We start from the raw sequence: 25,955 nt of genomic DNA, 5'->3' as shown, positions 1-25,955 counted from the left end.
CAGTAACAGAAGAAATGGCATCTCTTTGCAGGTGCTGACATAGATGTGGCTTGTGTTGCTCCTAGACACGTCGAAAGATCGGATTTCTTTCAGTCGTTCTTTGAAAAACTAAAACGTCAGGAGGAAATAAAAAAGCTAAGAGTAAGCAAGCTCTCTCCTTGATAGATTGTGCAACTCCTCCAATAAGAATAGTCATGTTAAAGACTCCTGTTGGTAGTGATTGTCTTACAAACCAAACTTAAAAAGGGACTTGTTTCTGAGCCCCTTGTAAAATCCTGTCTACGCAGCATGAAAGTGTTGAAGTGAAGCTTTTAGTTCCCTTCCCCAATGACTGTACACCCCATAAGAATCTCTGTGGTTCACTTCTCCCCTACCCATGGTTTGGGAATGAGTGGGCTATAGTATCAAAAAGCAAGGTTGTCCCGAGGAGCCTTGCTTTCACCTGAGCTGTAGTAAGGGGCTTGGCAAGAAGGTAACTGTATGCAGGTAGAGGAAGGGGCAGCCTGAGAGCTAAGGAAGTTGAATGTGATGTGGAAAGGCTTCTGTCAGTACCTTTGCCGTGGTGTTCCTCTGGGTGTACTTTAGGACCTCTAATTCCTTCTTCTCTGGTCCTGTTCTTCTGTGGCTACTCAGCCTGAGACTTTGTAGAAGAGATGCAGAGTCAGCTTTACATGAAGTCAATAGGAGCTGTGCTGTGAACATACAAAACTGCCTTGTAAAATGACCCTGCGGTGCATACGTTGTGTACCTTGCGTATAGAACCAAACTCCTGAGAAGTGTTTCTCTCAGCCTGGTCTTCCTTGTGCAGACATTTTGAAAGACTTCATCTGCATAGCTAATGAGGCTTTGTTTAGATGACCGAAGACAGACTCAGTGGGCTGTGGCACAGTTCTAACGAGTGGTCTACAAAATTGAAAACTGTCGCATAAGGTAGCTGATAGCATCTCAGGCATGGTAGAAAATAAAAATACAGGAGGCTAGTGCACGCTGTCAAAGGCGGACAGAATTTTCTCGATTTCTCTGGATGTTAACCAGTAGTAAGATAGCGACAGAAATCTCTTGCTTTTCTTCCTCACCACCAAGGTAAGTACCTTACAACCTCTGATACTGATGGCTCATTGTGCACTGTTTGTTCATTACAGTCCGTGATCAGCCTCTGAATCTCTTGGCTAAATAACTTGTTAAAGCTAGTATTTTACCGTCTTAGTGCTATAGTGCGTGCAGCTTATGAAGAATTCCTTTGGTTTGGAAGCAACTCAAGTCTTTATACTGAGTAGTTAGCAGTGTAACTTCTGCATTTGATCGTAGTTTAGGAGAAACATTAAAGTAGCAAACCATGTTTTCTTACACAGTTATCCTCTCCTTTCCAGGCAGTTGAAGATGCATATGTACCAGTTGTCAAGTTTGAGTTTGATGGCATCAAGGTAAGCATTTCTTTTTTTTCTTGCTTTGGAATAGGATAACTTTTCCAGGGAGCTGTGACTGTGCAATTTTGGACCACAACCTATCCCAGGAGAAGATATTGCAGTAGAACGGGAGCTTATAGGAAAATAAGGCCCTAGGGAGCCTAGCAGGCATGGGAGCATCAGGGACATCTTTTTCTAGACCTGTGCTGTAGACCAGGCTAGCCTGCTTGAATAGCATTTATCCCTAGGATCGTGCAGAGTGGGAGCAGAGGCGGTGTCCTTGCTAAGTCTTCTTAGCTCTGCCAAGCTAGGTATCTACAGAGGGATGTGTACAGTGTAGTTCACTGCACGAATCATGTGAGCAGACTAAATGTTTTGCTGCAAATCCAAAATGAAGTGGTCATGGGACAAACAATCTGGGAAATGGAAAGTAAAAGTACTCATTTGATTCCCGCCTAGGTTTGTCAGCTGCAGGAATCCTGCTATCTTGAATACATCTTATACAATGAATCAAGACCTGCATGCTGTAGTACCTAAGCAAGTTACTGCTTGGTATCACTATCACAAAGAGATTTATTCAGTGACCTTTTTGTGGCCTTTATGTGGTACAGACTTTCACAGGATAATCTTCTTGCCTCAGACTGTACTAAAAACCAGATACTTCAGGGTCAAAAGGGCTTCCTGCATAAAGAAAATGCTCTCTCCTTTGCTGAAGTATAGTTGAGGTGACTGAACTTAAGTCTTAATTCTGTGAATAATTTTAAGTTCCCTTTTCATTGAAATTCTAAGTCTAGAGTAATCTTTTTCAACTTAAAATGCCCTCTTCCTTTCCCTAGCTTAAAAAGAAAGGGGTGATGCAGTGAAGGTTTTGTAAATAAAATTCAGAACTTCGAGAAATTGCATTGAGTCTTCTGGCAAATAAATGTCTTGGGAGATGTATCTATAGTCACCTAATTCTAAATACAAATGTTAACCACTCTTTTTAGACTTGACTAACTGTCCCCCACCAGTGTGCTGTTTGCAAACTGCGCGGCATTCTAACGGTTGGCACTTTTTTCCTCTTGAGATTGATCTCGTGTTTGCAAGACTGTCTGTGCCAACTGTTGCTGATGATCTTGATCTCAGAGACAACTCGTGTCTCAGAAGCCTGGATATAAGATGTATACGGAGCTTAAATGGTAAGCATATTTGCACATCTTTAACAAGAAAATGTTACTAAAATTGGTATGGAATGCAGGTTACACACCCCAAGTTTCTGTACAGGATGCAGAAACTGATCCCCTGTATCCTTGAGATCTGAGGAGGTGGCGAGTGGGCTTAAATTTAGCTGTTTCAAGTTGTGTGTTTAGATAGACCTGTGTTTCATGTTTCTTTGATTGGGGGGGGGTGTGTTGTTCCAGTTTGCCACAGAAACTGCTTCAGCTGAATAGGTAGAGCACTTGATAGAGAAGAATGTGTGGTAGTGCATTTAAAAAAAAAAAAAACAAAAACCACAAAAAAGGCTATTTAAAATACCTGAAGCCAAAGTTGCTCACTGTTTAACACTGACTGGTTTAACTGTTCCTGGCTGTCAAAAGAAACTTAGCTTTCGGAATCCTGTAGAAGGGCCTTATTGAAAATTGTTGGCTGGAGTCTAAAGTATGAAAAAGCTGTGGAGGGCACCAGTTACCTGAGGTGATGCTGAATGTTATGTGTAACCTCTAATTTTTAAGGTAATACAAAGCAAGTAATGCAAACTTGTTTCCATAGACTTGCAGGAGAAACTGTAAGCTGTTGATCCAGTATAGCACAGAACTGACTTGTACCTGTTACTAGGAAGTTCTGTACTTCAGCTGTTTTTTCTTACAGGCTGCAGAGTTACTGATGAAATACTGCACCTAGTGCCAAATAAAGAGAACTTCCGGCTCACGCTCCGTGCAATTAAACTGTGGGCAAAGCGTGAGTAATGTGATTGTTTGTGATCTTTAAACTTTTCAGAGGCACCTCATGCTGAAAAAACAATAGCATTAGAAGTCCTTCATCTTTGGATGGCTGTTTAAATAACAGGTTTTAGTTCAAGACCTGTTTTTTAGTTTAGATTCAAGGACTGTCCGTGGGGTAGAGATTCTGTTTTTTTTTTAATGGGGATAGAGTGGGGAGATGAGGGGAGTGCCTACAAGACAAGGTGCTACATTGCTTACCAGGAACCTGACTAGAAAGGATAAAAATGCCCAGTGAAGTAGAAAAACTTGATAGGTAAGGAATAAGAAAATACTGTTTGCGCATGTGACTAGAGCAAGTGCTAGAAGAATGGCAGAACCTTCTTCTTAAGGGAAGTTGGAGCGAAGCAGTAGCTGTAGCAGTGCAGGCAAATTTCAGAGTAGCAGTATTTTGGGAAGTGGTGTGGTAACGATTCTTTTTCTCATCGCTGTAAGGACCGACAGTTTTGGCCTCGTTGCACTGCAAAAATAACTGACTTGGAGGCTGAAGTGTGCTAGGTATTCTATAGAATGTGAAGGTGGTGCTGTAAATTAGAAGGACTATACTTGGGTATGGAAAGACTACAGGCTAACGACAATGTATGCATTGTAGGACGTGGCATTTACTCCAGCGTGCTGGGATTTCTTGGTGGGGTTTCCTGCGCTGTGCTAGTAGCGAGAACGTGTCAACTCTATCCAAACGCTTTGGCTTCTACTCTGGTGAACAAGTTCTTCTTGGTTTTTTCAGGATGGTAAGAGCTATTTATGACTCTCTTGATTTGCGTAAAGCAGTAACACTTTCTGAGGTGGTTCTTTATATAAGATTTAGACCAACAGCATTCAGTCCTACCCTGAATTACATGGCAGAGTTTTAAATGGGCAGTCAGTTCCTGGCTTTTCTTGTATAGGGAGTGGCCAAAACCTGTATTGCTGAAACAACAGGAAGAGAGCAATCTCAACTTACCAGTATGGGACCCTAGGGTATGTAGACATGGAATTTGGAAGCCTTTAAACTTTCTTCTAAGCTAAGCTGCTGGTGCTGAGCACAATTGTTTTAACGTCATAGGTGAACCCATCAGACCGATCCCACGTCATGCCTATCATCACCCCAGCCTATCCGCAGCAGAACTCTACATACAACGTATCTACATCAACGCGAGCGGTAATGGTAGAGGAGTTGAAACACGGTAAAGTTCTCTCCATGCTTATTAACTGCTTAAAAGGTATAATTCTTGCAATATGAAACCACATGACGTGACTTGGTTATATTCCGTGCGGTGTTGTGCCCTTTTAGGCAGAAGAGTTCTCTGAGAAGTATACCTGTTGCAGGCAACAAGGGACCAGTTTTACAATGAACTGTTGTAGTAGACGTGTATTGTGTCAAGGGAATTCCTGCTTTTTGATCTGTCAATTACTGTTCAAAACCGTTATCTTGTAAAGTTTCTCTCACGCTCTGCTAGTCTTAAAAACAAAATGGTAGTAAGGTTTTCAACCTTAATTGTAGGTCTTGCAGTTACAAATGAGATTCTCCAAGGAAAATCAGACTGGTCAAAGCTCTTTGAACCACTGAACTTCTTCCAGAAATACAAGTATGTATGAAATCTGTTCCCTGAACTTGAAATGATTTCCGTACTGGTTAGCATAGTGAGTTTTACCTTGCAGTCTAAATGCAAGATGGCATTGATATGTTTGTTTTTTAGAAGCTGGAGGTAGTCATAGGAATTTTGGTAAGGATAAGCATAGGGAAGATGGAAAAACTGTTTGTGTTTTGCCACTGACACTGTTTTTATTAAAAAAAATCAGCTCTGATACTTAGAATGCAGCAGAACGCAATTCTGAAGGATGTAATCAGTTTTTCTTCAGTTAATGCTGTGCTGCCTGCAGGATATAATGTGTCTTGTCTGGAAGTAATTTTCTATAGGTTTAAGGCAGTTTTGGTTTCATTTGAAGGAATATCAAGTCCTGAGCTAGGATATTAATTTTTCTTTTCTTCTAGACATTATATTGTGCTGACTGCTAGTGCCTCTACTGAAGAGCATCACTTAGAGTGGTAAGTCTTGCTTTGAGTGTGGGTTCAATACATCACTGACGCTCAATTCAGTGTTGCGCTTCATTTGGTTAATACAGTTCACAAAAGCAAAGTATTCAACTGTGCAACTAGGCATGGAATACAGTACGGAGTTAAGTAGACAGTTCCTCAGCAAAACTAAAAGCTTTCTTGTGAAGGGAAGTTAACATAAGTCATCTTGCTGTTTAAGAAGTTAACCTAAAGACCCAAGTCATGATGAGAAGGAACGACGAGGGTTAGTGTGCGTATGCTCTGTGTCATGTGGAGAAGCAGATGCCAGGAGTCTAAGGAGACTACTTAGCCAAGGCTACTTCAGTTAGGAAGATGTTCCTTGTTGCAGAGACTGAAGTAAGTAGGGATTACTTGATGTCATCAGATGTGTAGTGGACACTGGAGAGCTTGATCTTTTACTGACTTATAGAGCAGTGGTCTCCAAACTTTTGTGCACTCCTGTGAGCAAAAAAAAAAAAAATAATTTCTGAACACATAGTTGCAGTCTATATCTACTTCTTTACAAGTTACGTACACATTACTGAAGTTCTAGTCTTTTCTTCCCGGACCCAGTGGATTGTCTTGTGCACCCCCTGGGGTACATCCCCGCCGACACTTTGAAGACGACTGTTGTAGAGCCTTAGAAGACTTGGTTTCATAGCTTTTTTACTGGATGTAATATTTAATTTAGGACTAGATTGCACTCAATGCTAAGTTGCTCTGGTTATGTAGTCAGGCTGTTCCAGAGCCTACTGTTCTCCAGTGAAGTGAAACAAGGCTGTTTAATTGGGGTGAAACCTGACCATCTGCACAGAGCACCTGAATGCTGATAAATAGTGTTTACTAAGTTTTAATCTAGTAGTGTGCTCAGGCATCTTGTGTTTAGTGCTGGAAATGATCATCTCTTGTTGCTATAAGAACAAGTTTAGTTCACCAACTCTTGAATGGATTTGGGAATAGATTGCACATCTCTGTTGTTCATCAACATAAGATACTTGTGAAGAACGTACAGAGTTCTGACTGCCTTCAAAGCTAGCAGTGTTTTAGGTAGAAGGGTAAAATGCCAGTACTTCATTTAAAAGAAGAGCCTTTGTGGTCATGATAGATTTCTTGGGTAAGTTTCTGATGAGACTGTTGACTAAATCATTTGTTTATTAAAGGAACTATATTTTTCAGTTTGGCTGGAAAAGGGTAAACTCTTTTCACAGATCAATCTGCAGGAAGACTAGCATCTTTACTCAGGTGTAATGGAAGAGTTGTGCTTGAGCCTTTTCTAAACTGTTGTTCTCCTTGACCTTTGGGGTAAAAAGGAGTTTTGGTGCACTTCAAAATGCAGCCAGAGGTGCTGGGAATCTGCTGCTTGTTGATATTTTCATCATAGGTTATATGTTGAAGTGTTGTGTCTGACCTGTTAAGACTACAAGTTAATCTTACTGCCTCTGTCTTTGGAACCTTTAAAGCTCCAGTGTTACTGGAAACATCTCCAACTCCAGTGTGTGTGATATAACTATCTAGTATCTGCTCAGCCGAATGAATCTTACTACTTACTGACTGGTTAGCATTTTTGTGTTAGCATTGTATTATAAAAGGGCATATAACTACTGTGCTGGATCCAGTCAAAAATGAGTAAATGTCTCTTGTTCTTATCAGGATTGGCCTTGTGGAATCTAAAATTCGTGTGCTGGTTGGCAACTTGGAGAGGAATGAATTTATATCTATTGCACATGTAACGCCACAGTGTTTCCCTGGCAGCCGAGACCTTTGTAAACAGTGAGTTTCATTACTTTTCTGAAGTAGAGTTTGGCTGATGTATTGTACCTTGTTTATGTTCCTTCACCTCAGCTTACCCGTGAGAGATGTTCAGTTACGTACCTACTGTTTTGTAGGTACGAGGTCTGACGGGCAAGGTTCTGAGCATGTAGGATCTTTTTAAAGAAGGGAGAACTTGAGGGAGGGGTTCTCGGAGAACTTGAGTATGGGCTGACTCCAATCTTTAGCTGCTGCGTACAACTAAACTGTTTTGCTTAATCCCTTCTTGAGAGTAGATACTAGCATCCAAATAACTGGCATCTGTGCATAAATGATAGATTTGTGAATCTGTCTTTTTAGGAGTGGCTATGTGTCAATGTGGTTTCTTGGAATCGCGTTTAGGAAAGTGGAAAAAGCAGAAAGGGTTAACGTTGATTTAACGTACGTTATACAGTCATTCAACGATACAGGTAAGCCTCTATTTTGCTCTAGTCTCGTAGGGTTTCATTTCTTTATTCTAGCGCAAGCTGCTTTGCAAAGTGAATTGTGCTTCCTTCTGGTATTGGCTATTAGCTATTTCTGTAGAGCGTGACATGTAGAAGATTAGCCTTAAAAACATACTATTTTGACACTTTGGCAATGTAAGTCCACCTTGAAACAAAAGTGTGTACTACAGTCCTATATACCATATCGCATATGTGAAATAACAGTTCTGCAGATCATAGTAAACACGCGCAAAGGAACTGTGATTCCTGAAGTGGACAGTCAGATGTGAAGCCAAGAGAGAGATGTCCATTTACTGGGTGTAGCTACACTTGTCAAAAGCAGTTGTCAGTTGCCGAACTTTGAAAGTGGGAATGAACTGTATCAGGCTCTAAAATAAGTTGTGAATGCCTGTTGACAGTATTGTTTCCAAAATAAGAGTTTGTGTATGATACCATCCCAGAACTTTGAAAGGCAGTGAGTGGTCACATTGTAGTGACATGCAGTCTTGCACGTCAAGCTCTGTGTTCATCTTCCGTTATTCCTTTTGATAGATGCAGAAATAAAGTAATGTCGCAAGCGTTGTTAGATAATGCTAGAATAAAGGGGTTTGGGGGTGAGCAGTCATTTGAAAGTAGAGGTCGTTTCCACAGTCTGTTTACTTCTTCCCAAGCTGACTGCTCTTGTGCCTTTCAGAAGTGCATGTGTGCTGAGAGGCTCATGCCTTGCTATCATAATGACAAACTACGGAAATCAGGTTACTCTTCTGAAGTGACAAGTGTGTTTGGCCAAAAAATTCTAAACAGTGGACTCCTTTAAACTCTTCATCAGTGCAAACAAACATTTCTCCATGGTACCAGCGTGAGCTGCGTGTTGTGTTGCTCGGACATGAGTAAATGCAGTAAAAGCGGACCTTCTTTTTAGCTCATGCTTTGGGATATGAGAAAAGCACAGAAAAAAGGCATCAAAACTCTTGTCTGAGTTTCAAGCCAGGTGGGGTGACTTCCTCAGACTTGCACTGTGACCTGAACTGACGCTTGTCTTGTACGTTACATCCAGTAGCACTGTGTTTGAATGTTGTGGCAAATGTAAATCATGTCAACAAGGTTTGTGTACTGCTGAGAGGCTAGAACTGATGTTAAATCCTGTATTTCTGTGCACAAACTTGATTAGCATAGCTGTGTGCTCTCAGTTTAGTGAAGCACAGCCTATAGTATGTTTCAGATATAGGGTTTGAACCCAGAGAGCTTGACCAGAAAAGGTATTTCTTGAGAGGTGTGGTATCCTTTGGCAAATGTGGGAGTGAGCAGTAGTTATGTGCAAGAAAGCTTTTATCATGTGCCTTGACTTTGAGAGAATGTTTTTAGAGGGCAAAGTTGATGGGCTCAAGAGTGTAAGGCTCACAGTTTGGAAGGCTTTTGATAAATGAACTTTATCTCACTTTTGCATAAAAACATTACTGAATTTACTTTGAAGCAACTGTTCCTACTGGTGTGAATGTTCATATTTGTGCTTTTATTTCACTTCTAGGTCTCCTGCAGAAAGACTTGTTGTAAGCCTTTTTGTTTTGGTTGCATGTCCTTACTTTGATTCCCACTCTGTATGTTAGTAAGCTGACTTTCCAGCTATGCTCACGACAGGCTTGTGTAAACTTGTCTAAATGTGACTTAATTCTGTAATAACTGCTGTGCTACTGTAGGGGTTTTTAGTTGCAGGAAAGGTTGTTTGTAGGCAGTTAAGAAGAACTGGTTTAAATTGTAGTGGTTCTGATCAGTCAGATGTCCTTCAAATCCAGTCTGTCTTGGACAGGTAGAGTTTTAACACCTAAATTACTGAAAAGTTATGTGATGTTACAGAACTATTAGGCAAAAACCCACAATCGCCACTGTAAATATCAAATAAAATGAGTCTGAATCTTGAGTGAGGTGTCTGTTCTCTCATCAGCTGAGCACAATTGGGTTGACTGAGAAAGTCATCTAGATCTATCTTCAACCAGCAAACTAAGGGTTAAGGAGTATGATCTCTTCCAGGTTAAAATCAGCTCAGAGGTGAGGTGCATGACTAGCAAACCACAGCTGTAACTGAGCACATAAATGCATGTTTGAACTTAAAATAGCTGTTACGTATCTGGTGTGTACTGGATGTGAAATGGGCATCTTGGGTCACATTCATCTTGAGACCACTTCTTGTTCTTTGTTTGGGCTGGGCAGAGTTCAAGGCTTGCTGTTTCTAAAGAAGCCATATGTAACTTTGACAAATACCCAATGCAAACATTCCCACTAAGCTACAACACTAAATTTCCTGTTAGTTTACAGCCAGGCTAACAACCTCAATGTGCTAAAGGAAGGTATGAAGATTGAGGCAGCTCATGTGAAGAGAAAGCACCTCCACTATTTTTTGCCTGCAGAAACCTTACAGAAAAGAAAGAAGGTATAATAAAAATTGGGCTCTCTGGCAATATTTTTTTTTTTTTTTGCTTTAATAATTACTTGAAGACTTCATTATTTTGTTGTTGTTGTTTCAGCAAAGCATGCCAGGTACTAGTCAAAATGCTGGTGGGCTTCAGCGCAAAAGGACTTCTTCAGATGGAAGCTGTTTGGACAGTTCCAGAGACAGGGACTCCAGAACACCAGATAATTCCCCTTCGTTACGTAAGATTTCTAAAGTGGACACCTCTACAGCCGAGAGAGAAAGGTTAGCACCATAACCTTAAAGCTGCGAAGAAGCTGCTTTTTAACTGACTGGCAATGTGAATGAGGTCTGGGATTTCTTGTTTGAATCTGTGTTGTTCATAAGCATGTGGAGGGCTCTAATGGCTTCAGGAACAAAGCTGTCATCTCCTTTGGGCTCGTGGGGGGAGGCAGGTTAAAGAAATCCTTGAAAAAATGAATCTAATGTACATGAAGACATGTAGGAAGAAAGGAGAAGTTGATACCGGAGGAATTATTTGGTCTTGAATGTAGATCCCCTTGGGTTAGTGTGTAACTTGAAGCCGGAATGTTTTCTATGTAGGTCATTTTGTTCTTTCTAACAAAAAGTATGGTTAATGCCAAGCAGTGCTATGTTCTAACGAAGTGCTGATCTTGATCACAGCAACCCTAGAGCTGCTGCTGCTTTGGTGCAGCAGTATGAGAACTCGGGCAGTAAAAGTGTGTGTCACTTCCTGGGAGGTCTGCTTGTTCATAAGCTACTTCAGCCCAGGAGGAATATGTAATCTTGAGAGTAATAGCCCAAGAGTACCAAATGTGTAATGCCTGCTGTGATCAGACCGTTTGGTACTGTAGGAGTAGCATTAAAAATGAAATAAAATGGGATGCCTGTATGGGTAGGGCAGATACTGCTTTTCGTGAATGTACAGAGTGCTGGATATACTAAGCTGGAAGACAGTACAAGTACATAGAGACTGACTAAAGAAAAGGCTTAAGTTTTAAATTTGCGGTCTGAAGTTCAGCAAAATGAAGATCTCCTGCTAGATTGCCTGTGAGTTTTTTGCTTGGTAGAGCTGTGACAATGAGCTAAGAAGACAGACATTTGTCTTGCGTGGGCTTTCTGGAAAGGAAATGTATAGTATTTTACAAACTAGCATTTTATAACTCTAGCGTCTGAGTCTTACAGAAATGCTGTGTACCAGAAATCTAACGGTGCTAACAAGAGCGAGAAGCTACCTCGTGTAGCTGTGCCATCAGTGTCTAAGGGACTCTCCATTCCTGTTACTGATTCAAGTATGTATTGAAGTAGCGGGTGGAATGCAGTCTTTAATTTCATGGCTGAACTCTAGAAGCGCGGTGTCTCTTACAGAAACGGAGGCTACAGTTGCAATAAGAACATTGGGACCTCCAGTTGGCAGCACCATTCCAGGACGTAACACAGTTTCTCAACCAGGAGCACGTTTTGTCCAAGGACAGCATGAATTAAGTGGGACTCGAATTACAGATCCTAAGAACACTGCACCTAAACGACCTTATTCACTGACCACTGAAGGGCCTCATTCACCTACATCAGAAGAACGCCCCAAAACACTAGCAGACGGAGAAAAGGTAAGGAAGGGGGGCTAGGCCAGGGAGGGTCTGAAGTAGAAGTAATTCTTGATGTACAGTGAATGACATAACTGAGAAGAAATGCATATATACATCCCCAATGGATTCAGGAATCTAAATTTAAGCATAATGCTAGTTTTACTAGGAGGTAGGTGTGAGAAATTGTCTTGAACGTACTGTATAGCTATGAAACAAATTTTTTTTCCCAAGATCTGGCACTAGTGACTGTTTCTGGTCTGGTGGCAGGCTCTCTAAATACTACTGTACTTGTATATTACTGCACTGACCGATTGCTCAATGAACTGGCTTATTTGGAAGCAGTTCTTAATTCAGAAAAAACCCCAAATCTCAAAAGGAAGAGGATATGAATCTTATAGATGTAGAAGTATGAGCTAATCTTGTTCTGGCAGATGATTTTTGAATGCCTCTTGATAGTTTTGCTGCTTTCGAAATCGGCAGCCTACTCAACAGGTTGTCCACTGCTGAAATGACCATGTGGAGTTGTTTGTTAAATCTTGTTTTTGTGGAAGCTTTCGATTAATGCTTGATTTGTTTTCTTGCTATACATAACTCTCCTTAAAGAGCTGTTTGTGTGGCTTGACCTCTGATTTGAGGCAGAGGCAAAGAACAACTAGAAAAAACTCAATTTTGACACTTGTAAAGAATCAGCTTGCAGAAGTGTTACCTACTATGGAATACTTCAGGTACAGATTTCAAGGTTTGGGTAGTACGACTTTTTGCGAGGCTTGAGATTCCTGTGTGGTAAGGGTAGTCTTGTCTAAATGTTGTTTTAAGAATGGCCACTAATACATTTAATGTGTTGACTGGAAGCTGTACTCAAATATGAAGGTAACTTTAGAATAGCAATTATTTTGAGTCTGTGTATTCTGTTCTTCTAGGTAACTGGCCAGGGTTCAGCATTCAAAGGCGGTGGCAATCCAGAAGATGTCAGCAGCAGATCTACAGACAATGTAATTAGGAAGGGGTTGTACTGAGTGGTCTAACTGAAAAGCTGAATGGACTCTTCTAGTGCCTAGACTACCTCACATCAATACTCTACGCGTTTATTGATGTAAACAAAAATATGCTTTTTAGTTTAACTTTTTTCAGTCTTCATTTCCCAAATATATTCTTGTAAGAGTTATCCCTATTAGTCTTTTAAAAAGTCTTGACTGTCACTAGCTGAAACAGCTTTGGAAAAGGCCACAAAACCCAAGCTGCCCTGTGACTTGGATTCAGAATGTATGTAAACAGGTTAACTAGTTACTGCAACCACGTTGTGGTTTCAAGTGTGTATGAACGTGCTTGTATTCATTTGTGGTTTCCTGGTGGACGTGCATATATTGTTCTTCTCTTACACTAATTTCCCGTTTGGCACATACACTCCTGTGCATCTGTCACAATGGTGCTCAGCTTCCTCAGCTAGCAGCTGTCCCCTGCCTAACACGGCCACGCACTACACAAGTATTGGCTCCCATGGAGGCCCATAAATAATTTAAGTATTGAAGAAAATGCAGGAGAGGATGCTACCAAGGTATGGAGATGATAGACGTGCCCCATGCCGTTGTATCTGATTTTTGTCTTGAGACTGCTCCAGCATGAGACTTGAGGGGGTTTTTTTTGTCGCTGGGTAGGAAAGCTAAACTCAGAACACACAGCCGAAGATGTACTTAAACATTGCAATAGCCAAGGCTGTTGTGACACTGCTACCCACCTGCAAGGTAGAGTCTTGAAAGGAATTGGCATGCAGAGAGTGTTTTCAGATAAACCCTGAAAGCTGTTCTACGTGGTTACATGAAAACTTGTAGTAGTCTGAAGGTCTGGTTCTGTAAACCGGTAACACTGCTTACCTGGTTAAGTGCATGAGGGTTTTTTGAGGGGTGGGGAGAGATTCTGATCCTATGAAACAAATGTTGTGCTATCTATTGTAATTTCTTTATAACTTGGTGTTTTTGTAAATGAAGTTGTATGTTTTTCCAGAGTATTTTTGTATGGACTGTAAATTACTGTCTTCCAAAGAGAAATTTAAAATCTTCAGTCTCTTTTTTTTTTTTTTTTTTTTTTTTAAATGCACGTGGGATGTGCTTAAAAACCCCAAACAACTAAACCAAATGTAAGGTTGGGGGGGGGGGGGCTATGGGGGCAGTGCCACAAAAAATATGTTCTACAAAATGATGATGTCATGGTAGAGTAAATTTGAGGAGACTAGGAACACTGCTTTCCTGCTTCTAGTATTTCCAGGTTTTGACTTAACACCCTCTGAATAGTGCAGCTTGCAAACTGCATTGACAGCTGAAGTCCCAGTTTTCTGGGCGGACAACAGATACCCCTGACTTCTTTTAAAATTAGTTGCTTGGCTTAAACCACAATTCTGAGCTCTGATCATCTTAAGCATCCACCTCAAACCCTAGTGACAAGACCGAAGGGGCATGTAGCTATCTTGCACGGACTTCATTCTCCAGCATTCCCCCTACCGCTAGTATTCCAGACTTGTGGAGAAAGCATGACCATGTCAATAATCTTACCTTTTTTCCTTATTACCTCTGGTTTCCAGCTTGCTTCAAGTGCAATTCATCTCTTAGAAAATGTGCCTTAGTGGGTTTGAGAGGTCTTATCCCTCCTTCTCCCCTCGAAAAAACCCCCAAACTTAAGAGTGCAAGGCTTAGGTTTACTCACAGGTTAAAGTTAAGAAAGAGAACCCATGTTAGTTAAGTGGCTTTTAGCAGAGCTACACCTTGAGTTTATAAAATGGTTACTTTGGTTTTGTGACCTGTGTTAAAACCATGGTCTTTCAATACTGTCAAGTGTGTGTACTAGTTACAGTAGGTATACAACTTCAGCACTTGTCTAAATAAAACTCCATCATGAATTTGAAGGAATTAAAGCTGAAGGAGGTGATAAGATAAACAGCAAAGCAACTATGAAAAGTGCTTTGTAATGGTCTACAAGCCTGTAATATTACCATGCTTTTAAACAAATTCTTCCACTTGAGTATTCCAAGACTCTTGAAGGTTGTTGTGCCCTTAACCTCTAGTCAGCACATGCATTTCTGCAACTGGTCTCAAACTAACCTAGCTAATTGATATCAAAGTATATGCCTTTACATGGATTTTTTTTTTAACTCTTGCTTTGCAGAATTATCTTCTAATTGTTCTTTTTTTTGTTGTTGTTTTTTTTCCCCCCTCACTCTTAGGGTGTTAAGAAGAAGTTTAGGAAGAAGTCAGGTTACTAGTTTGCTGGACTTGATCCAGCATAGGTCAGATGACACGCTTTATTTTAATCTACCCTGACTCAACGCTTGGCCCAGTGCAGAGTGATGTTGCTGTTCTGGAGTTTCCCTGGCTATTGCAGAGGTTGGATGCTGGCCCAGGACTATGCAGATTAGATTACTGCTGTTTTAAATAAAGTTCAGACTGCACCAATTCAACTGAAATGTTTTCCTTTGTTTATGGAGCAAGTCTTCTGTCAAAGTGATTGAAAGGCAAGTTCCTCATGCGTAAAGACTCCTCTCCCTACAATACACAGAAGGAAACAACCCAAGCTAGAGACAATATTGCCAAGCGTGGCTCCTGTCCTTTTGGGTGAATCCTTCCGGCAGGCTTTTATATGCTCTGGGAAACGTCTGCGGTTCTAACTTTGCAGCTGCTGTTGACTCTAGCAGTCCTGTCTGAATGTGGTCCAGCGTAGGTCACCAAGAGTCAGTGCTAGAAGAAGCACTTCTTAGCTGTTACCAATTGCATCATCACATCACTTCCTGGCATAGTGTCTTATCACTGATCATCTGGGGACAGCGATTTTTATTCATTTGCCAGATGGAGCTGGTGGTAGGGCAAGTTCTTTCTGGAATACCTGAAGGAGAGAAAAGCTGTGCGTGGCCTTCTTTCTCATTTGTATTTTTACTGAAAAGTAAAGCAATCGTGCTAGCTTTGCAAGATGCTCACGGTTATCCCCAAACCCCAAGTAAGTAAATGCCTAAACTAAACCAAAACCCAGTAACAAACACATTGTTTTCTCTTGCTTCTACCACAATACATCCCCCTAAGACCCTAAACCCAATACTGAATGTATTTAATTGTGATCATGCTGAACACAAGATGACCAGAGCCAGAAAATATCTTGGACTTGAAGGTGAGGGAGGCTCCTTGATACCAGACTTCCTGCAAACTTTGCTGTTTTCTGTCTGCTTTCTTAGCTGGTTGCTGTGTGTGTGGCTTGGAGGTCCGGCTGGAGGGGGTGAGGGGTGCATGATCAATCTCCTTAAAGAGGAGCAGCTCTGCACTGAAATTGTGTATGGCTAGTAACTTTGAGCAAGACGTTCCATTGCAGGAATTAACGTCTCCTGTGGTTTGACTTGTTAGGTCTAAGCAAAGAAGTGGTTCATGTGAAGTTGCCTCTGCTTCTGCTGTTGCAATGGATGTCCCTGTAGAAACTAGAGAGAGCAAGTAATAGAGGGGTTGGGGGGACCAGCCGCAGCCCCCTGCTTCCTGGCCAGCTCTGCTGTTGCTCTGCCTTTGCTCGAGTCCTGCGGGGCCAGGTTGGACTAAGCAGAGTCCAGTGGGGTGTTTTCCGAGAAGGAGGCCAGGGGTGGGCTCTTGAGCACTGCCTGCTGCCTCCTAGCATGCTGGTCAGCATGGACTCCCTCCCCTTCCCTGTGCCTGAGGGTTTCTTCAGCCACCATCTACCCCTGGGGTGCCCAGCTCCGAGCGTGGCCCGAGGGCTCGGGGCTCCAGGCTGCTGCACCTTGTGTAGTTTGGGGGGGGGGGGCTCTTGGCAAAGCGGCAGCCTGGGGGCTGATGCTTACCTTGTGGCAGAAGATGCAGCCTGTTGAGCTCTCGGCTGTCTGACCTTCAGGAAAGGGCTCGAAATCAAGAAAATCAGACTGGGACTGCTCGTCCCTGGGCAGTTCCTCTTTGCTGGGAAGACCCTGTCTGAATCGCCTGCTCTCTTCACCCAACCTTGTTTCTTACTCACACCTCATCTCTCCTCGTTTCGGCTGACCTCAGACTCTTGCCCGTCTTCCTTTCTCACCCCAATCCGTCTTTGCTTCCTCTGCATTTGAACCGGTTGGTACTTTATTCTGTGCTGGTGGAGTGAAAATGCCAGGAATCCTGAAACCAGAGGAGAGCTAACCTACCCTGTTTTGGTTTTAGTGTGTGGCAGCCTGGCAATCAGCCGCCTGCTGCGGGGACCATCCAGCTCACTCTCTGCAGTACGTGCAATGGAGAGAAAGCTGAAAAATTTGGCTACTAAGCAAGTCTGGCAAGCATGTGTAAGTTCACCCTTTTCCAAGGTTCCACACATGCCCAGATACGTGCGTGTTTCCAAAGGAAGAGCAGAAAGTCCAAGAGTGACACCAGCATAGCCTCTGTGCTAAATTTAACGTCCCTGTTTCTGAAATGTGGAGAAGTTAAGACTTTCTAAATAAAAGTTTTAAAAATTCTTTGAATCTAATTAAAGCAGCCTGTGTTCCTCATGATCATTCTTAGCAAGGACTGAGTCATTTCTGTTCTGTTTTTCCTGAAGAATCAGCTGGCAGCCCGCTATATGTAATCTTACACCAAAGAAAAGTTTCTGGCAAACTTGGAGTAACTGAACACGTGGCCTTAAAATAGGACGTGTTGACTAGCCATAACCAACCAAGTGCGTTGAGGGTAATATGACAAAAATAAAACATCGTACCTGCTTGCTACAGCATTAACTAAAGCTAGAAAATGCTGTAATTTATTTTGTCCCTGCAGTTTTAGTTCTGCTCCATTTTTCCTGTGCGCTCACTTGGCAAGAAGAGAACGTTATCATCAGTGCTGTAGCCAAGTGCATGCACACAAAGAAGAAAAGGTGAGGTTTTGTGAATCACTTGACATAGCAGTGCTTGGCTGTCTGCCTTCAGCACTGCTTTGGTGTCTTTGTTGCGATTTTTGTCGGGCTGTCTTTCCTCTCTTACTTCTTTGATATTGAATTTACATCTTATTATGCACAGCCCTTGCTACTACTTGAGCAGAAGGGTGTAAACCTGTCATTGTGAGCAATGCAACAGCGATTTCTGATTACCAAGCTAAAGAAGTAACAGCTGGTTTAAGTTACATATTTTCTGCTCTCCCAAATGAGGCAGGCATTAGACTGTCAGGAAACTGAAAGTTGGTCCTGCTTCTGGATAGTATATATGAAAGCAGAAGTCTTAAGTATTTCTGGCAAGACTTGTAACAGGTCATTACATTCACTTCTGGTTTGGTCTAGATGGTATAGCATAGGTTAATTTTCCCCACTCATTTTGAGTGTTTTTGCAGGTCTTTACCACGACTGTACCTTTTCTGCTATGTAGGATAACAGTCTGTAAAGCAACCCAGTGTAGGTTTTTTTGAATACATTTATAATTGACCAAAAAAACCCCCAAAAACAAACAAAACCAAAGCAAGTGGAAGCTTTGCCTGTAAGAGAGGTGTGTGATTGGGTTTTTGACTCTTTACTGTGTTGCTATGAATGTATTATTGCATGTCCCCAAATTTAATAAACGTATTCCTGTAATCAAAGCTTGTTCAATGCACTGAACAAGCACAATGAGGGTGTTTCCAGGGCCTAAGAATGAGCTATTGCTTAATGAGTTGCTTAAAGCCCCTCAACTAAAAGTGGATGAAACACTCAGTTGAGGGAAGTTGTCATACCCCTTCTCTCCAGCTTTATGAGTGCGAATCTTTCTCGATTTTTGGAATAAAGCTGTTGATCAGTCTCTGCTGCTTGAGCATATTGTGAGCAAAGATGGAGACCCTCTTGTAAAGGGAGCCACAGAGAATTCTGGCTCCCTTCTGTCTTACTGAGCCCGAACAGGAATTTATGAAGATCCCAAACTTCTGTTCATAAAACACTGCTGTGCACACTGCATTAGAAAGCTCTGGGTTGGAAGACAGCCAGTATCTTCATCCCTAGCTGGAGATTCCTGCTTCATCAGGTGTGGGGAGTCAACTGTCTGTATATAGCTAAGGAGCCAAACACTCTGTTAAAGGGAGCAAAAATAACACTACATTTATTGACCCCTGGTTTTTGTTCTTTCAAATTAATTACAGGGATGTTTATGAGGCCGGGTTGTTGACCACACAAATATAGGTTGTTCATAATAATACATATAGTCTGGGAGAAACTGTAATTGCCATGCTAAATATAATTTATTCTGTGGTTCTATTCAACTATATATTTAATTTTATTTTTTCTTTCTTCTTCGAGGGGCACTAGTAAACATTTGTTGGTTTGCGTTTTTTTTTCTTTCCCCCAGCATCTTCCACTGTGGTTTATTTGCTCTGTGATCCTCATTCTTTTAGTCTCCTTTCTAGCACACCAGCGCTGAGAACACAACTTTGCTCCAGCCCTCAAGAACCTTTTCGGCTGCTTCGACCTCAGCCCCCTGCACCACCTCTTTGGTTGTCAGCATGGCAAGCAGCATGAGCACTGCAAACAGCCTTGGCCTGAGCGTTACCAGTGTGTCTCTAGCAGCTGCTATCACAGGGGCAGCTCCCTTGGTGTCTTCAGGTTTGCAATATTAACTGACAGAGGACTTCTTTTTTTTGTAAAAATAGAGGAAATTGATCAATAGAAATGAATGGTGTTGTAGATGTTTTTTGTTAGTAAGAGTTGTTTCTGTACTTCAGTTTTTTTCATTAAAAGTTAGTAGGGTATTAGTTAAAAAATTGTCTGTAGGGTTGTGTGTATATATCTACACATGCACAGACAGATGTATATATTATAAGTGTGTGTGTATCTATGCACACCCCTACAGGCGTTTTTTCCCTTTAATATCCTACTGTCACGGTTTAACCCCAGCCAGCAACTAAGCACCACGCAGCTGCTCACTCCCTTTCCCCACCACCCAGTGGGATGGGGGAGAAAATCGGGAAAAGAAGTAAAACTGGTGGGTTGAGATAAGATAAGAATGGTTTAATAGAACAGAAAAGAAGGAACTAATAATCATAACACTAATAAAATGACAACAGTAATAATAAAAGGATTGGAATATCCAAATGATGCACAATGCAATTGCTCACCACCTGCTGATTGACTCCCAGTTAGTCCCCGAGTGGCGATTCCCCCCAGCCGCACTCCCCCAGTTTCTATACTAGACATGACGTCACCTGGTATGGAATACCCCGTTGGCCACATTGGGTCGGCTGCCCTGGCTGTGTCCTGGGCCAACTTCTTGTGCCCCTCCAGCCTTCTCGCTGGCTGGGCATCAGAAACTGAAAAAATCCTTGACTTCAGACTAAACATTACTTAGCAACAACTGAAAACATCAGTGTTATCAACATTCTTCTCACACCTAGCTCAAAACCATAGCACTGTACCAGCTACTAGGAAGACAATTAACTCTATTCCAGCTGAAACCATGACAGAGAAGTTCATGGAGAACTGTCTCCCGTGGGAGGGACCCCATGGAAGAGTGTGAGAAGTCCTGCCCCTGAGGAGGAAGGTGCAGCAGAGACAACGTGTGATGAACTGACACCAACGCCCATTCCCCGTCCCCCTGCGCTGCTGTAGGGGGGCAGGTGGAGAATTTGGGAGGGAAGCTGTGCCTGGGAAGAAGGGAGGGGTGGGGGAAGGTGATTCAGGATTTGTTCTTATTTCTCATTATCCTGTTCTGATTTGATTCGTAAGAAATCAAATTTCCCCAAGTCGAGTCTATTTTGCCCGTGATGGTAATTAGTTGAGTGATCTCTCCCTGTCCTTATCTTGACCCACGAGCCTTTCGTTACATTTTCTCTCCCCTGTCCAGCTGAGTTGTGGAGTGATAGAGCGGCTTCGGTGGGCACCTGCCAGGGTCAACCCACCACAGTGGGTCTAGGTGATGCAGGGTCTACTTGAAGATGCTCCTGTAATCACTACTGGGTGGGATTTAGTGCGGTTTTGGCTATCCAAAAGAGAGCATTTCATTCACTTTTGCTTCTCTCTGTGAATTGAGGGAGTTGGTGGCTTCAGCGTGTGACTTTTTTTGTGTATAAAGAGTGAATGTGGACAAGGAGAGTCCAAGCAAGGAGGTGTCTGGGTAGGTCTTGGCATCTGTGCTTGACCCAGTATTGTGTCATCCACTGTGGGAAGTGGACTTCAGTGGAGGTAACATGGACTTATACACCTGAGGCATGTATTTTGTTTTTTATTGAACTATTGCCATTTGGGTTTGCTTGCTGGCAATTAAGCATCCTCCTGTGTCTGGGTGCAGCTCCTTCTCCAAGAAAAGCAGGTGGGAATTGGTGCCAAAGGGTTAAGACATGCAGCTATGGACGTGAGTGGAGAAAGCTCTGATTTCATAGAATCGTTGAATGGTTTGGGTTGGAAGGGACCTTTCAAGGTCATCCAGTCCAACCCCCCTGCAATGAGCAGGGACATCTTCAACTTCATCAGGTTGCTCAGAGCCCCATCCAACCTGACCTTGAATGTTTCCAAGGATGGGGCATCGACCACCTCTCTGGGCAACCCGTTCTCATGTTTCATCACCCTCATCATGAAAAATTTCTTATATATCCACTCTAAATCTACCCTCTTTTAGTTTAAAACCATTCCCCCTCGTCCTATCGCAAGAGGCCCTCCTAAAAATTCTGTCCCCACACAAGGCTGCTGTAAATCCCAGGTGGCTGATGAGAGAAATGGTGGGGGGTGGGGACAGGACAAAACTTGCCCATAGAGTGGCCTCTGTAAAGGGTCTTGACTTCCCTCTATGTTCATACTCAATTAGGAGATGCTCAGGATCAATATCAATCACAGATTGCTGATATCACTGAATCTGGAAGCAGAAAAATAAGGAAAAGTGGAAAAAGAAGAAATCCTTTCCTACTGTTACTTATTAGAGAAACCTTTTTGCTTTGACTACACTCCTGAAATCTCTCTGATGAACCACGTAAGAATTGGGGACTTAAGGAAAATGATGCAGAGAGAGGTGGCTCGTGAGGGAGTTTTGCATGTTAATGAGCCCTCTGGTGCCGAGTTCCCGAACTGCAGCCCTGGACAGAAGATGGAACAAGGCTGCGGAAACCCAAAAGTCAGCAGCAAACCTCCAAGTTTCTGAGGGTGTTTGCGAGCCCCATTGAGGACCACCACTGGAGAGACCGTGGAGGGGATGAGCAGACGAGGTGACCATCCCTGTGGGCGGGTGAAGGAGAGCTCAGAAGCACTGGCTACAGGTAGAAAAATGAAGGTGGCGGTGGCTGTGAAAGCCCTTGCTTGGTGTGTTTTATCAAGCAGGACAGCCAAGCCCTGACCCCCATCCCCTAGGAATAGGGTCCTTTCATCACGGGTGTCTCAGGGCTCTTCCTGAGGGCAGTGAGATGTGAGGGTTTGCGATGCCGAGTGCGGGTCAGTGGTAGGACACCTCCCAGGCTCTACCAAGGGTGAGGAGGCAGCAAAAGGCCGGGGCTTTAAGGAACTGGTGTCTCCTCATGGGCCTCAGTGGAAGAGACAGCTGCCGTTGCTCAGAGGACATGGACCTCAGTTCTGCTGGGGGTCCCAGCCCCACCAAAGCCCTTGGCCATCCCGACCACAGGCTGCCCTACACTGTCCTATGCCTGTGCCTGTTTTCCCTGCAGATTTTAACCACCACCCCTCCTTCCGACCACACTCTGACCCCATGATGTCCCAGGCTTTACCGATGACTCTCTGTGCTCACAGAAGGAGGAAAAGAGACCAAGATCAGCTCATGGGGCATGACTGAGCACAGCCACCCTCAGCAGCGGGCATTCACCACCTACCGAGGCGTGCACACAACATGGAAATGTCTCTTTCGTCCCTGATTTGCACAAGAAGGGTCTTCCTTCCTGCCATCTTCCCAGGACAAACCTCTTAGTTCTCCTCCTCAACCCATAGACAACCACTCCTTTCCATTTCTGGGCTCAGGTATGGTTTAAGGATTTGCTAAAGCCATCCACCTTCCCTCTGTTTCTCACTGAAATCCCTTGACACTCTCTCCCAACCCTACACACGGCCAACCACTGCTGCTCAGGGCAGCTCTTAGAATCATAGAATCATTTAGGTTGGAAAAGACCTTCAAGATCATCGAGTCCAACCATCATCCATGCCCACTAAACCATGTTCTGGACTACCTTGTCTCTGATCTTTTTGAATACCTCCAGGGATGGTGACTCAACCACTTCCCTGGGCAGCCTATTCCAATGGCTGACAACCCTCTCAGTAAAGAAATTTTTCCTAATATCCAACCTAAATCTCCATTCCCCTAACTTGAGGCCAATTCCTCTTGTCCTATCTCCAGCCACCTGACAGAAGAGACCAACACCCACCTCACTACAACCCCCTTTCAGGTAGTTGTAGAGAGCGATAAGGTCTCCCCTCAGCCTCCTTTTCTCCAGACTTAACAACCCCAGTTTCCTCAGCTGCTCTTCCTAAGACTTGTGCTCCAGGCCCCTCACCAACTTGGTTGCCCTTCTCAGGACACACTCCAGCAATTCAACGTCTTTCCTGTAGTGAGGGGCCCAAAACTGAACACAGGACTCGAGGTGCAGCCTCACCAGTGCCGAATACAGGGGAACAATCACCTCCCTGCTCCTGCTGGGCACACTGTTCCTGATACAGGCCAGGATGCCGTTGGCCTTCTTGGCCACCTGGGCACACTGCTGGCTCATATTCAGCCGGCTGTCAACCAGCACCCCCAGGTCTTTCTCTGCCGGGCAGCTTTCCAGCCACTCTTCCCCAAGCCTGTAGCGCTGCTTGGGATTGCTGTGACCGAAGTGCAGGACCTGGCACTTGGCCTTGTTGAACTTCATTCAACTGGGCTCAGCCCATCGATCCAGCCTGTCCACATCTCTCTGGAGAGCCTTCCTACCCTTGAGCAGATCGACCCTGCCTCCCAACTTGGTGTCATCTGCAAAGTTGCTGAGGGTGCACTCAATCCCCTTGTCCAGATCATTGATGAAGATATTAAACAGAACTGGCCCCAAAACTGAGCCCTGGGGAACACCGCTTGAGACCCGCCGCCAACTGGATTTCACCCCATTCACCACAACCCTCTGGGCTCGTCCATCCAGCCAGTTTTTCACCCAGCGAAGAGTACACTCGTCCAAGCCATGAGCCGCCAGCTTCTCAAGGAGTATGCCATGAGAGACAGTGTCAAAGGCCTTGCTGAAGTCGAGGTAGACAACATCCACAGCCTTTCCCTCATGCACTAGGTGGGTCACCTGGTCATAGAAGGAGATCAGGTTGCTCAAGCAGGACCTGCCTTTTGTAAACCCATGCTGACTGGGCCTGATCCCCAGCTTGTCCTGGACTTGCCATGTGAGTGCTCTCAAGACAAACCGTTCCATAATCTTCCCCGGTACCGAGGTCAGGCTGACAGGCCTGTAGTTCCCCGGATCCTCCCTCCAACCCTTCTTGTCAATCGGCATCACACTGGAAGCCTCCAGTCCTCTAGGACCTCCCCTGTTGACCAGGATTGCTGATGGATGATGGAGAGTGGCTTGGCAAGCACCTCCGCCAGTTCCCTCAGTACTCATGGATGGAACTTCAGGTGGGCTTTGGCTTTCCAAGCCCATTCTCAGAAAGTTATCAGTGATGTTCTCCAGAAACCGCCTGGATTGCATGTGTCCTGCTGTGTTGTCCTTCCAGCAGACATCTGGGTGGTTCGAGTCCTCATGAGGACCAGGGCCTGTGAACACCAGGTTTCTGCCTGTTGCCTGAAGAAGGGCTCACCTGGTGCTTCCTGACCAGGTGCTCTGCAGCAGGCACCCTCTACAACATCAACAGTGCTGTCTGCCTGCTGATCCTGACCCAGAAGCTCCTCGCTGGCTCATCACCCATCCCAAGGCAGAGCTCCATGCATTCCTGCTGACCTGCCGGATAAAGGACCACCGCCCCTCCTTGCCTTCCCAGCCGGTCCTTCCCAAAGAGCTTTCATCCTGCCTGCGTCGGCTTGAGTCTTTCTCCCCTTGGCCACAGCAGCTGTCTGTGCCACTGAGGTCTACGAGGAGAGAGGTTGTTCTCATGGCACTGGGGCCTTATTGTCTCCTCGCAGCCCCTGGGAAGTCTGGGCACTGTCATAGCGTTGTCCTTCACTTGCCATTGCACATCCCACATCAAACTGCCTCCAGGAAGAGCCCTGAGCTCTGTGAGGGACAGCACCTCCCTTCCCAGAGGCGGTGGGTTTCAACTCATGACAAAATCTACATTCGGGGCTTGATTCCTTTGGCCACGTTGAGAGGCTGTTGCTGTCTGAGATGTCCTGGGGTAGCCTGGAAACAAGACACGGGAACTTCAGGAGCCCTTCTGGAGCATTAGCTAGTCACCACCAGAAAAGTACCCCTGCATACCTCATTTGAGGCAACTTCTTTCTCTCCGTTAGCTAGAGGGAAGACTAGACAACTCAATCAGTCATAGACATCTGCACTGAGCCTGATGTTGAGTGAGACCAGTCTCATCTATTGCTTCACCTAAATCAGCATCACACGTCACGTACCCTGGAGGGGATGAAAAGGAATGTGATTCGATGACGTAGGCACTCCTTTAGGAAGACGCTGTAACAGATAGGTAAGATTTGGTCATCCAGACCCAAGGTATTTCAATGACACTGGTCACTCTGCTGCCCTGTATCGGGGGAGAAAACTCGACAGCAGAAACCTCAGCGTGTGACTCTATGTGCAAAGAGTGAGGAGGGGCATGGACAGTCCTGGGCAGGGAGGGTTTTGAGGGGGACACTGGGATTTTGGCAAGACAGAAGATGATCTTTTTTAAGGGATAGGCCTTTCTGCTTCATAAAACAAAGGGTTTTCTCAGCATCAGAGCCACCTGCACAGTGCCTTTGCCTACCTGTAATCACAGCTTCCCATTATCTGCTCTAACGAGTCCCTGGGGAGGCTTCATCAGGAATGGCTCTCAGTGGGACCCATTAATGCTTTGGGTTTTTCTTCTGACTTTGACTTCTTGAGAGATTACTTCTATCTCCTCTCAGGATCTCAAGTTCATGGACTCAGAGGACCAAATACACTACACGGCTCATTAAAATTAACAAAGCCCTCAGGAGTCATGTCTCTTCCGTCATCTTCCTCAAGTCTTTGAGACTTGTACTGCTAATTAAAGAGGTTTCAGGAGTGGAGTGAAAGGGAAAGATTTCAATGACCACTTTGAAGGTGTGATAGCAGCCTTCCCCAGCTGGTCCTCGTCCAGGGTCTCCCAAGGAGGTCTCGACCAGTAAGAAAAGCAGTCCCTTGAGGTCCGACACTGTAGGGACAACCGTGCTCCTCACCTCCCCAGCCTTGCCATTTCTCTCATTGGCCACCTGGGTCTT

This window comes from Harpia harpyja, chromosome 21 (genome assembly GCF_026419915.1).
Source record: "Harpia harpyja isolate bHarHar1 chromosome 21, bHarHar1 primary haplotype, whole genome shotgun sequence".
NCBI classification, from domain to species: domain Eukaryota; kingdom Metazoa; phylum Chordata; class Aves; order Accipitriformes; family Accipitridae; genus Harpia; species Harpia harpyja.
The sequence above is the reverse complement of the archived record's forward strand: the minus strand, read 5'-3'. Positions refer to the sequence as shown.